The sequence below is a fragment of the Chiroxiphia lanceolata genome, chromosome 1 (assembly GCF_009829145.1).
Source record: "Chiroxiphia lanceolata isolate bChiLan1 chromosome 1, bChiLan1.pri, whole genome shotgun sequence".
Lineage (NCBI taxonomy): Eukaryota > Metazoa > Chordata > Aves > Passeriformes > Pipridae > Chiroxiphia > Chiroxiphia lanceolata.
In genome coordinates, this window is record NC_045637.1 from 87908710 (window position 1) to 87921766 (window position 13057).

A 13057-nucleotide genomic window follows, 5' to 3' on the forward strand; every position below is an offset into this window, starting at 1 on the left:
CATTTTTTAGTGGATTCCTACATTCACATTATGTTTAGATCTTACAGTCTTGTATTATACAAGTACACATTGGTACTACATCCAGATATTTATATTCAGAATAAAAGGAAAAAATTGCAGTTAAAACCAACCAAGAAACAAAGAAACAAAGATACATGCAATATCAGAGCAGACATATCAGACTTCAGTTAGGGTTTCACCCTTCCTAATTTTGCAAACATATTGTTAAATCATTTCCAAACAATAAGATATCTGATTTCGTCTATTCATGGGTGGGAGCTGGATGGGGGAAGGGGAGTGGAAACCCACAACAAAATACCAACCAACTAAAAGCCCCACAACACCACCACCACTAAAACCAAAAATAAACAAAAATTCCACCCCCCCAAAAAAGAGTGACTTTGCTGCAGCTTGGTTCAGGAAATGGCCTATTTGGTTTGTACGGATATTGCTCAAGCAGGTTAGAATGTCTGAAAACCTTCCCTGAGATAAATAGGGCAGTAGAATTTGGGACTATACTGAAATGTACAGATTTATTCACATAAACACCTTAAGGTGTTTGAGGGTCACCGATTACTGTTATTTTCTACTTGTAGCACACTTTTCTTGCCTTCTCCCAGTGTATAAATTCATTTTGAAGCATTTCTTGTGATGTTCACTGTCTTTCCTTAAGTAATATAGCAGGCAGAAACCATCAAGCAGCTCAAAACACCCTCCTTAGGTTTTCAGAATACAACTATTAGCCAAGGAAAAGCACAACTTCTTCCCTCCTTTACCCATCTGGTGCCTGCTCTGCAAGGATGACAGCTGTCAGTTGACAGGGTACTAAGATGGTGGTTGTCTTTATGAGAGAGGAATTCATATTTGTCTGACTTTAAGAATTTTTATTCCCTTGGTTTCTACCCTATTTTGAAATGGGCTATATACCTGCATTTGGCAACAGATATGAGGGAGAAAGCAAGGGTGAGGAATGAAATCATAAACAAGCCAGTTCAAGACAATCCCTTGTTGTGAGCTTTCCTACTTTGGCACATGCTCATTTATTTTATAATACAGCACATTGAAGTTGATTGCTTTGGCTGCCCTTGCTCCTGGTTCTTGACTCCTGTCCTGGCTTCTGGAGTACTGGGAAGAGTCTACCTCTTGCCAAGCTTGCAGGCACAGCACAGGTGAGGTCACCAGCATCGTCTGCCCTCTGAAAAGCTAGTCCTCTGCTGGGCACATGAGGGGAGTTGGGTCTCAGGTGAGATGGCAAGGCTGCCAACTCCTACTGGGGGTTCAGGGGAGTGAGTGGCACAAAATGGATATGGAAAGCCAAGGCTGATGCTCAATCCCTTGTTTTTTAAAAAGCAACAATTTAAGAATTTAATATAAATGGGGAGAAGCCAAACCAAACATATTCTTTCCCAAACAGGTGTAACATAAAGTTCTGGAAAATTTCTAAAGATATCTCATCTATAACACCTAGAAGAGAAATTTTTTAACTGAGTATCTGCTGGCACTCAGTGGGTAGGTAGCAGCTGTTGTCTGCTTGTTGGTCTTTTCTCTCTTTAAGGTCTGTCTTCTCACATGATTCTCCCTGTAACCTGTTAACTCAATGTTGTCATTCAGGTTCAGCTACTGTGCTGCATCCTGTGTTGGACACTGCACTTTGAGCAGAGCATAGACTGATTGAAGAAGATCCAGGAGTCCATGAGCTAACTCTTCTGAAGAAATACTGAACTAACTTGAATTGAGTGAGATATATGATAATCACCTTCAAGACTGTAAGAAGCTACTGTGAGAGAGGAAGGAAATACAGTCACAGAACCACAGAATTCATGAGATTGTCAGGGACCTCTGGAGATCATCTAATTTAAGAACCTCTTATGAGTAGGGTCAGCTAAAGAAGGTTGCTCAGGGCCATTACTTTTGCATTTTGAATATCTCCAAAGACAAAGAAACCACAACCTCTCAGGAAAACCTGTGCCAGTGTTCAATCACCCTAAGAAAGGTTTTGTTCCTATATTTAAATGGAATTTCATGTATCTCGTTCTGTTCACATTTCTTCTTGTCCTGTCACTGAGAAGAACGAGGGTATGACAGAGAAGAGTCTGGCTCTGTCTTCTATATTCCTCCCATCAGGTTTTTATACACATGGAGAAGATCCTTCTGAGCTTTTCCTTCTCCAGGTTGAACAGATCCAGTTCTCTCAGCCTGTCCTCATATGTCAGATGCTCCCATCTCTTAATCATCTTTGTGGCTCATCACTGCACTCGCTCCAGGATGCACATATCTCTTTTTTACTGGAAGCCCAGGCACGGACAGAGCACTCCAGATATGCCTCACCAGGTCTGAGAAGAGGTGAAGGATCACCTCCCTTGACCTTTTGCTATTGCCATTCTTTTATACGAAGTCACTTGGCTAACCCAAGATCAACTTGGTGTCCACCAGAAACCTCATGTCCTTTTCTACAAAGCTGCTTTCCATCCAGTTATTCCCCGGCATCTACTGGGGCATGGGAGCATTACTTCCCAGGGTCAGGATTTTGCTCTTCCTTTAGTTGAATTTTGTGAGATTCCCATCAGCCCATTCCTCCAGCCTCTTGCAGTCCCTCTGAAGGGCTCCACAACCATCTGGTGCATCAGCTGCTTCCTTAAGTTTTGTGTCATCTGGAGACTTGCTGAAGGTACACTCAGTCCCAGTGTTGAGGTGATTAATGAAGATGTTAAGCAGTACAGGCCCTTGCATCAGCCCCTGGGGCTCACTGCTGCTCAGTGGCCTCCAGTTGTACTTTATTCCACTGACTACAATCCTTTCAGCCTGGCAGTTCAGCCAGTTTTCTGTTCATCTCATTGACCACTTCTTTAGCCTGAACTTTACCAGTTGTTCTTCATATAACTATTTGTCAGCTCTGTAGTTGGTAGGACAAGAAGTCAAATTGCAGCAAGAGACATTAATATTAGGCAAAATAAAAGAGCTTTCCAATGTTTTTTGACAGTGAAGCACTGGGATAGTTTTTGTGAGGATATGGTAGCTGGAATAGATGATACAGTAAGATTATCTCCAGACTTTTTTTCTTTGATCCTTAAGAACATTTTCAGAAGCATCAACTGTGTGTATTTCTCCCTCAGAATGAGCTAAAATGGAACCTGATTGGCTGAATGCTCACAGGGACTGCTCATGAAGAGGGAGAGGGATAAAGAAATGGAAGGACAGTTTTAGTTTAGTGCAGATGTACACCCTGAGGTGGGAATTACCTCAGCCCACATTGCCATGAGTTGGATGTCAGGAGTTTAAGCTCAGACTCCTTGGTCTACAGGAGATTTATTTTTTTTGTTCAGACATGAACTATTCCCATACACTTTAAGCATCTTAACTTCGCTAAGTATTAGCTACTAGTGCATTTTAGCATATAAACCATCATTGTTTGTTTGCCAGATCAAATATAATCACATGAGTTTAGAAGAGAGGAACATAGAAATAACCATTATGACAATCCTTCTGTGGAGAACGATAGAGACTGGGGCTTGGGAATAAAATTCTTTTCTTTTTTCCCCTCTCATGGATGCAGGAGTGCCTGTGTCTGTGGCCCAGATAGAAGAGCGACTGTCATCAGCAGGAGAAGCTGGATGTTCAGATTACCCTGCAGTCAAGGGATGTACTGCTGGTGTCTATAAATAGAAAAACTCTCTCAGAGCACCGCTGCAGCTGATAAGGTGGATATAAACAAACATGGAGCACAAGGGTGCAGCTGAATCTGATGAAGGCAAACACATCTTTACTTCAGTGGAAGTCCAGTAGACTTCAGTCCACACCTTCATGCGTGTCATTTACATCCTCCTCAGGCTTGCAAGATAGGGGGTCCTTCTTCAGACTTAATGGCTTTCCTGGACTGTGAATATGGCATGGTTTCTGCACCAGCCTACTGAAGATGGCTCCACATAGCTAGTTCTCTGCTTTCTTTGCAATAGCTTCCCTTGAGCTGCATGTTTCACAGAACTGCCCAGTCCTCACTCTCTTATTCCTTTAAAAATTTGTCCAGGTCCAGGAATAAGATAAGTAAAGAAAGTGCAGAGCTACCTCCCCTCTCTGACTCCTATATGAGGTAAATGGGCATCTGGGTAGCCACAGATCAGGCCAACAGGTTGTGAAAAGAGGCAGGAGGAGACACTGCCCAACAAAAAAATGTGGATAGAAACATTGTCCACTATGTTATGCAATTTCTTTTTAGAAGGGGAAACACAAAGTTAGATATGTTGGTTTGGAGGCATACAGGTTGGGTTGTGCTGCAGGAGCAGATGGCACAGGATGAGGTTTTCTTAGCTCTGACCCAAAGTTTTGGTACAAGTTGGGGTGCATGTGACAGAAAGGGATGGCAGATTTTCTTAAGGGACTCTGAATCAGAAGTGATTCATAGCTTTTGAGGTACTCGGATATTTCATATGAGTGCCATAAAATGACTTGAAAAGCAATAAATGTGAAATATGAGACTGGATGAAAAGGAAAGAACAACATAGTGATCCACCCACTTTTTATGGACTGAAGAGACCGTTATGGCAATTCAGTAAGATTTCACCCATAGCACAGACTTCAGGACTTCACTGAACTGAATTCCTACTTCAAAGCAAGAGCTGTTATTGAACTAGAGCACATCTTTCAAGAGAAACAGACCAACTTTATCTTAGATGGAGAATGGAATAGGAGAATCCACCGCTGCCCTGGTAAGTTGTTCCTTCTCTATTAAATATACATTACTCGTTCTTATTTGTCTTATTTGTATGGCTTGTAACAAGTCTGATTTATTTCATGTTAGTGTGTTGGCTAGAGGGGCATGCTGTTTTCTTAACTCTATCTTCTGGGCATGAGACTCTGAGCATCACTAAAGGCTTTGCATAGAGTTTTCATTTATTATGTTAACTCACTCGATCCCTAAAGCCATGGGTTAACCAGGATGCCCCTGAGTTCTCTCTAACTCCTGATTCTGGGTGAGTGCCTGGGCTGTGACCTGGTTTTGCATGGAGGTGCACACAGTCTGCCCCTGCCACCACTCACTATTCTCTGCTTCTGCACCAGAAAAGCCCAGGTGAACTAACTGGGGAGAAAGCATCTTCATCTGCTCCCCAAGGAAGATGGGAAGGGTATGGGGACCCTGTGATGTACCACAGGATGTGTACATGTACAGGGTTGGGCTAGGTGGATGCACAGAATATCCCACATTAACAAACACTCAGCAATCTGTGAGCCTTCCCCTGTGAACCCCATCTCCAGATGCACTGTCTCAGGGCTGGTCTTGCTGGTGCCAAACACAGCAGTAATGAAACTTTCTGAGGTAAAATGACAAGCAAATGTTCTGCAGTTTTCTCTCTAGATTTGATTTTTATTTCATTTGAATGGTTCTATGCCTAATTGCTTGCCTATAGTGAAAACTTAATGTGTTGATTTTCCAAGGGCTACAGAGCAGCACTTGGAGAACAATCAGTCAGATGTTTTGTCACATCCCAGGCAGCCCTAACAGCATTTGCCTGAAATGAAATGTAACATCTCTACACTGCAGGCAATATTTTTGCTGATAATGCTTCTACGTATCTTGCTTAATAAAAATAGATCCCTCCTTTTCTGGTTTAGACATCAGTTAAAAGCAAAACCAAATCCTCACTTTCATTAAGATGACACAGGACGAAATTGGAAGATGAAGTTTTTCTTCACATTTGACTGCGGTCACATCAGGTCTCAGATTTGATCCTAAGCCATCTGCTAATTGCTGCAGTTTTACAATCAAGTATTGTGGAGATAAATTTAGTCTGGAAGAAGCTGTTGGAACATGGATTCCTCCTTGGAAATCACATAGCATCTCTGCTAATGGGTACTGCAGATTGCTAAGCTGCTCCAGCCTGCTTTGCCACAGGATAAATTCAGATAGTGTCCTGTGTTTTAAAGACTAACACGCTGGGGTGCTGAGTAGATTCGGAGAATACTGCAAACTAAGGAAAGCTCTGAGGCCATCTGTCCTTAATATCTGTAGGGATACAGAACCTGCAGATTTGATGGTCAAGAACCCCAGAGCACCCAGGAATTCCATATCAGAGCATGCCAGCAATTTGCCTGACAGCATGTGGGAACTGCTTTGCCAGGCAGTTGTGGGGCACATAGGGCAGGGGATATGGGGTAGGCCATGCTTTGCGGTGTTCTGGTGGTTTCTTTGTCCTGCAGCTGCCAAAGCCCAAAATGCAGCACTGCTCTGCACCGCAAACCACTGCCAAACACACTAAGAAAAAGGCAGAAACTCAATGCAGAGTGTATTCAAGGCAAAGAGGGATGTTCAGATTACTGAAATCCTGTGTGTGCCCCTTTGAATGCAGCAGCAGCAACAGCACAAAGCATTCCTGGACCTGCTGTACCAGCCTCCTTGGGGGCCTTTGTCCTAGACACAGGTCTGTCACGGCTATTAGAAACATCAGACTAAAAAAACCATGATGGAATGATGGGCACTGATGTGTCATCATCTTCTGCTGTTATAACCAGTGCTGTTATGATCTCCATTACTCTGATGCCCCATTTGACTCAGTCTTTTAAGGTACATGTCCTCACAACACCCTGGTGAGAGAAGGAAAGGGCTGCAGATGGGCACAGACACCATGTCTGTATTAATAATAGTAACAAACATTCCCAGAGCTGTCTGGTGCCCCCAAGGCCAGAAGCATCATGTGGGCTGCGGTGGCTTACAGCATCAACCCTAAATGGGACCAAAATTTAGTAGGCACAGGCCGTAGCATGAACTGTGTCCACTGGGGAGGCCACATGCCTGTTGCACATCCACCAGTCTCCTCTGTCCTGCCCTATGCTTGATGCACCAAGACATCCTCAAGCTCTGAAAACTGGGGTCTGCAGGCTTCACCCCCAAGTTAGTAGTTTCTGGTTAAGTGAATACTGCTTCTGCTTTTGCAGCCTGTAGAAGATGATGCTTTGGTGCTTTTGCTGTTTCCCCAGGCCCAGGTGGAAGGGAACAGCTGCCTCCTTTGGGCTGGAGCTTCCAGAAGCATGGCTGGCCATGTCAGATCAATCCCATCCCAGCAGAGAAGTGAGATGCCACCTCTGGAGACTAGTAGTCTCTGGCACCTTCTGATCAGGTACAAGCAGCATGGGATCAGCAGCTAGCTTGGGTTGGGGTGGAGAGTTGGAGGCTGTTGGACAAACTGCCATCCTCACAACTGCTCTGTGGGGCATCCTCACAAAATAGGTCCTCTCCTTACCTGACCATGGTCACCTCAGACTCATACCTTCTACAAGGCTACAAGGTTTTTTTCCTCCTCCCTCAGTAGCACTTAAATGGTCTCAGGATGAGGTGGGGATCGAGTCATATTGTCTTTCCTGGAACAGGTCACTACCTTCTTGCTGTTTGCTACCTGTGCTGTACAGGCAGTCGATGTAGTGTCTATTGCTGCTCTCAGCACCCAGCCAGCAAGCAAAGGATGCTTTCAGGGGAGCACAGATTGCTCTGTGCAAGGCTGCTGACTGACCACACTAAAGAGTGTTGGGCTGCCCTGCTCTTTACTGGCTAGCTATATTGGTAGGTTATTGCCTGAAGGGTAAAGCGTATCTGCACTGGAAGCACTGCCAGAAACTCAATGCCCCAGGTCCTGCAACAAACGATGTCAAGACATTCACTTGCACAAAGATGTTTTAGACCATAGCTGATGGGATATGTCAATTCTCATTGTGAAATTTAGTTTTTGGGGGAAATAAAAATAAGAGAAAAGAGAAAGATAAAGGGAAAAGGGAAAGGGAAAAGGGAGAGGGAGATAGAGGGAAAGAAAGAGGAAGGAGGGGAGGGAGAGGGAGAGGGAGAGGGAGAGGGAGAGGGAGAGAGGAGAGGAAGGGCAAGGGCAAGGGAAAAGGCAAGGGCAAGGGAAAGGGTAAACTCTTCCAGTGTTCACCCAGGAAAAGTCATGCTGTTCACCCCAGGTACATGCTGGGTATGGAAAGGAGGTTGTTCCCAGCTTGTGACACAGTGGATTGCTGGACAGATGCGGTTCCAGCCTACTACTGCTTTGTTTAATGCAGTTTCTGTGGAAGACCCTTGGTTGAGGAAATGGTGGGATGTGTTCAGCATCCTCTGCATCCACACCCATGATGTAGAGCCTCTCATTCCTCACAAGGATTACAAAGAGGGGTGCTTGAATCCAGATGGGCAGGATCTCTGGTCTTGGACCAAGTTTGCTAAGGGGCATGGTGGCAATCCTTCCCTCACAGAGCCAGGACAGTTTAGCATCAGACTTCGAGTGGATAAGTCAGTCTGGCTGAACACTTGCTTGTAAACAATGTTTAGCTGTGTTATTTTGTCCTTACTTGGCCAATAGGCTTGTGGAAGCCTCACATCCATTTCCCACAGCCTAAAAGCAGGTAGTGAGAGACTCCACCACTCTTGCTCAACACCATCACTCTTAGGCTGCCACAGGAATAGCCATGTCGTTTGCTTCCATGATCCTGCCATGACAAGTGTAGCTGTCTCGTCTAGTCAAAAAATGGCAGAAATCAGCTCCTGCTAGTCAGGGGCTTTTTAACTGGATCATGCTGAGTTCAGAATGATTTGAGGACTAGTGTGAGAGGACTGAGGACAAGGAGAAATTCTTCTGGGGGATAGTGTAGGAGGACATACTAAAGTGACACACTCTGTATCATTTCCTTTGTTGTTTGACCCATGCCATGACCAGGCAGTGCTTAAGAATTGCTTGACTGAGTGCTACCTGGCACAAGCCAAGATCATGATGGATGTAATTCAACAGTGGAGGCAAATGTGCTCTGGATTCTAGGCACATGCCCTCATCTCATTTTAGTTTTCTGGGCAGAGGTATACCCAGAGAAGCTACGTCTCGTTTTCCTACAGATATTGCTCTCCCTCCCACAAATCTCAGATTCACCCAGACACTCTAGGTAAGCACACAAGTATTTCTGCAGCCCCAACCATGTGGCCCACCATCGTTTGGGAACTCTACGACAGAAGAGGAAACTTACCCTGTGTCAGTCTGACTGCTGTACTTGGGCTGCTTATATCGGTAAAGTGAGGTACCAGAAACAGGCAAGATGGGACCTGTGCTCATCATACAGCCTCCTCAGGGCAAGGATCTGTCTTTTCTTCATTTGTCTGCAAAGCACATAGCTGTGGCCTTGTGTAAATAATGCATAACATGCACAGTCATATTTTCTACACATCCCTACCCGCACAGATGGCTTCAATGGGAAAATGTCATTGCCGATCATTAAAAGGCAACAAACTCCTCAACTACCAAAATAAATAAGTGGTATATTGTTGGCTTTTACAGTGAGTAGGATCCTACATGAGGGTTTTTTCCCCCCAATGTATGCACCTTCAGCAAATTGATTTGATAAAACCGAGCTCCAGACATCACCTTATTTCAAGTTCAGTTACCTAGGAAACTGCAGTGTGCTGCTGGGACGAGCTGCCCACTCCTGCTTCTGTTGGAGCTATTACACACATCAGCTCTTCCTTCAGGAAGAGCAGAATGCTGCTGATGCCAACTTCTAGCCTTTTTATGCAGATACGGGCTGTGCATGCGTGCAAAGAGAGACACATAGTTACAAATGCCCGTGGGAGGGAGACACACATACTACCCACACCTACGTCTGCATACTAAAAACTGCTCATTTAAGTATGAGATGACATGTAGATGCAGCTATTCATAGTGTGCCAATGTGTAGATGTATGCACTAGCTCTATGTACATATGCATGTGGACACACAATCCTATGCAGAATGGCTGGTGTGTATGTGTGTGCTCACATGTGTACGTGCTGCTTCTCAAGAGATGACTGAAGTTATCAGGGCTTCTGCAAAGTGGTAATTTAATCTGAGGATCTGAGGTAACATGGTCTGGTTCTTTTCAGAGGACTCACTTGCGGAAGATGAGTTCACGTACTTTGGGACAACAAAGTCTTTGCACTCTCTTCTCTGCAGTTCTGAGAAATGAAGCCCTTGAAGAGCAGCTCGAGCACATTGCAGTCGTGCTGGCAAGATAGTTGAGTGGTAAGGAACTGAAGCACCACAGTTACTTTGAGGAACTCCTGATTTTTACCGGGTTAGCATAAGGTGTCCACAATGGCTGCACATCTCTCAGGTGTGAGATATTCAGCTGCACAGCGGCCTCAGGACTGGGGAGGCTCAAGTGCTGGGCTGAAGGTGGAAGGGTATAAGTGTACAACTGGAGTGGAGAACCCCTTCTTTTTTCCCTGCAACAGGGCCTGGGAGCTGTATCTCACCATGGAGATGTGAACACATACATAGTCAACTAGTCTACTCTTGTTTAGCCCAGGTAACACTGACTGGAGCTAGTTCTTATTTAGTAGACAGCCCTGTCAATGAGAAACACCCTATTCCCCACACTGTCATTCAGCAATTTTCCAGAGACAGCGAATAGTTCTAACGTTTTCTTCTACAGAAATGTGGAGCCCAATATGCATCTCACAGATGGGAAAATAAAATCTGCTGTGCATCTCTCTCTGATTAATTTGCTCTGTGCCATAACTTATGTAGCCATCTGCAGGTGTCAGCAGCTCTTTACACTGTCTTTCACCAACTACAAATATTGTGGCTGCTCTGGTAGAAAGGCAAAATATCTTGAGGTAGTGAAAATGGTTGGAAGGGCTGTCCTGAGGTGCCATGGTAGGAGATCTGTTGTCTGAGGAGTAAAGCCTATCCTGATGGACTTTGAGGCGCAGTATACATCTTGCAATGTATACTTTGTTTGCAGGAGAAGATCACCATTAGCTATCCTCTAGGGGAATTCAGTGAGTAACAGAGATAACAAACCCAAAAGAACAGGAGGTGAAATCCTTCTGTCCCTCTCCCCATCTCCATAACCTGCATCTCTGAAGTAAGGAGCAGCAGAATAACTAGTATATGGACTAGAGCACTGGCCTAAAAACACCCACCTGCAGGGAGCAGGGCTGTGTCTGGCTTTTTTTCTAAGGTCTATCTCTTCTTCTGACCTGTCTAGCTAGACACTCAGCTCACCATCAGAGATGTCAGAGTAGCAAGCATCAAAACTGTTGAACCATGCTGTATTGCTAGACAAAAAATTACCCATGAGGTCTAGCTGTCTAGCAAGAAGAATCCTAACATTATAAGTTTTGTGTAATACTTACATTGGATACACATATACAGGATGCACGTAGTACACTTTCTAATCCATTGCATTGTGTTCTCACACACTGACTACAAAACATATAGTTTCCATCAGGAACTATCCTGACAGGCATTTGTCTGGTGCATGCTTGCCATGTCAAAACTATTAGGGTTTGCAAGAAACTTGTTGACCTATTTAATTTGTGTATATTTAGATAGACAACTAGACAGTCAGGTAGATACTTGAAAGTCCAGTTCAGTGACAGAAACCTTTATTTTCATCAATGTGTCAGCACTGTCATTGCTGACATTTACTTGGCATTACTCATACTCATAGAGAGTCCCATAGTTCATAGAGTCATATCATAGAGTCATAGGATGGTTGGGTTTGGAAGGGACCTTAAAGATCATCTAGTTTCAATTCCCCTTCCGTGAGCAAGGACACCTTCCTTGCTAGACCAGGTTGCTCAAAGTCCCATCCAACCTGGCCTTCAACAGTTCCTAGGGATGGAGCATACACAGCTTTTCTGGGCAATCTGTTCCAGTGTCTCATGACCCTCTTTAATTGTTGCTTATAATTTTTATAACAAACTTGACCCATGTCTGTAATGCATACTACATAGGTCTATGTGTGTGTATACGTAGAAATATGCATACAAAGATCACAGAATCACAGAATATTCTGAGTTGAAAGGGACCCACAAGGATCATCCAGTCTGACTTTTAAGTGAATGGGCCCTACAGGGATCAAACCCACATTATTAGCACTGTACTCTAACCACCCAAGCTAATCTCAGATCTATATATTTATGCCCATATACACATAAACTCAGAAAAATCTCTATGTGTGTTTCAAACTCATAAAGAACTAATGTGGAAATGATAGGCACAGGTTTTCTTTCATCCACTACCTTCAGGATGCAGTAGGGCATTTTTAACAGCACTGAATGAAACCGAGAGACTGAGCAACAGCCTACTCAGATCAAATCTCTGCAATGCATTTTTCACTTCCTGGGGCAATGATTCATGCAGCTGGGGACCAACTTTTATGAATAGATGTTCAGAGAAGGGATTTGGCTGTAGCATTTCTATCAACGCCTGGGACTCTTTCCTGCAAACTTTTATATGTGTCAGATGTTTCAACTGGGTTTATGTGCTGTTCTGCATAGCAGCATCTCTGGAAAGGTTTGCTTTCATGGCTACCTATAAGTCACTGATCTTTGATCCTTGTGTGCCTATATCCTGGAGGATATTATGGGGTTTTGGATGTATTTCTCATTTGAAATACTGTAAATCTTGAATAGAGAAGCTTTGGCAACAGCCAAACTTGTGATAATTGTCTGAGCTGTAAAAGCTTCACAGGGATAGTGGCAGCAGATGCATCTGTGCCTGTGTTACCCTGTTTTCCCAATATCCCCAAAGCTTGACTGCTTTTTTTGACAACATTACAAAAGCAGTGTAGAAAGGGAAGAAAACACCGAGAGAGTAAAGCATTTACTTACATATAGAGCTGAATCAAGATATAGATGGTGCTTAAAAGACAGAGGACTGGCCAGAGAACTGTAACATCTAGGAACACTTTTTTACTCTCCAGCAGATATTTTTCATTTCCTGTGCCATATATATCATCCTGCACATCTTCTCTCTCAGGAAACTTATACAGGTAACAGAAAAAGGCCCCAGAATGCAGCAGTTCCCTCACCCAGATCCACAGACCCACTAACTTTACACAGAAGAACCAAGGCCATAAGGAGAAAGCGGAGATTTCATCCCTTCCCCTCAGCTGGGGTCAGAGTTGGCTCCTTGAGTTCCTAAAGCAAGAGTGTGTTAGAAACACTGAGAAGAAAATTAAATAATCTTCTGTTGGGTGTTTTGTCATGTGTACTGTGTATTTTATTTTCTGTCAAACAAATATTGAATAATGGTATATACGGGC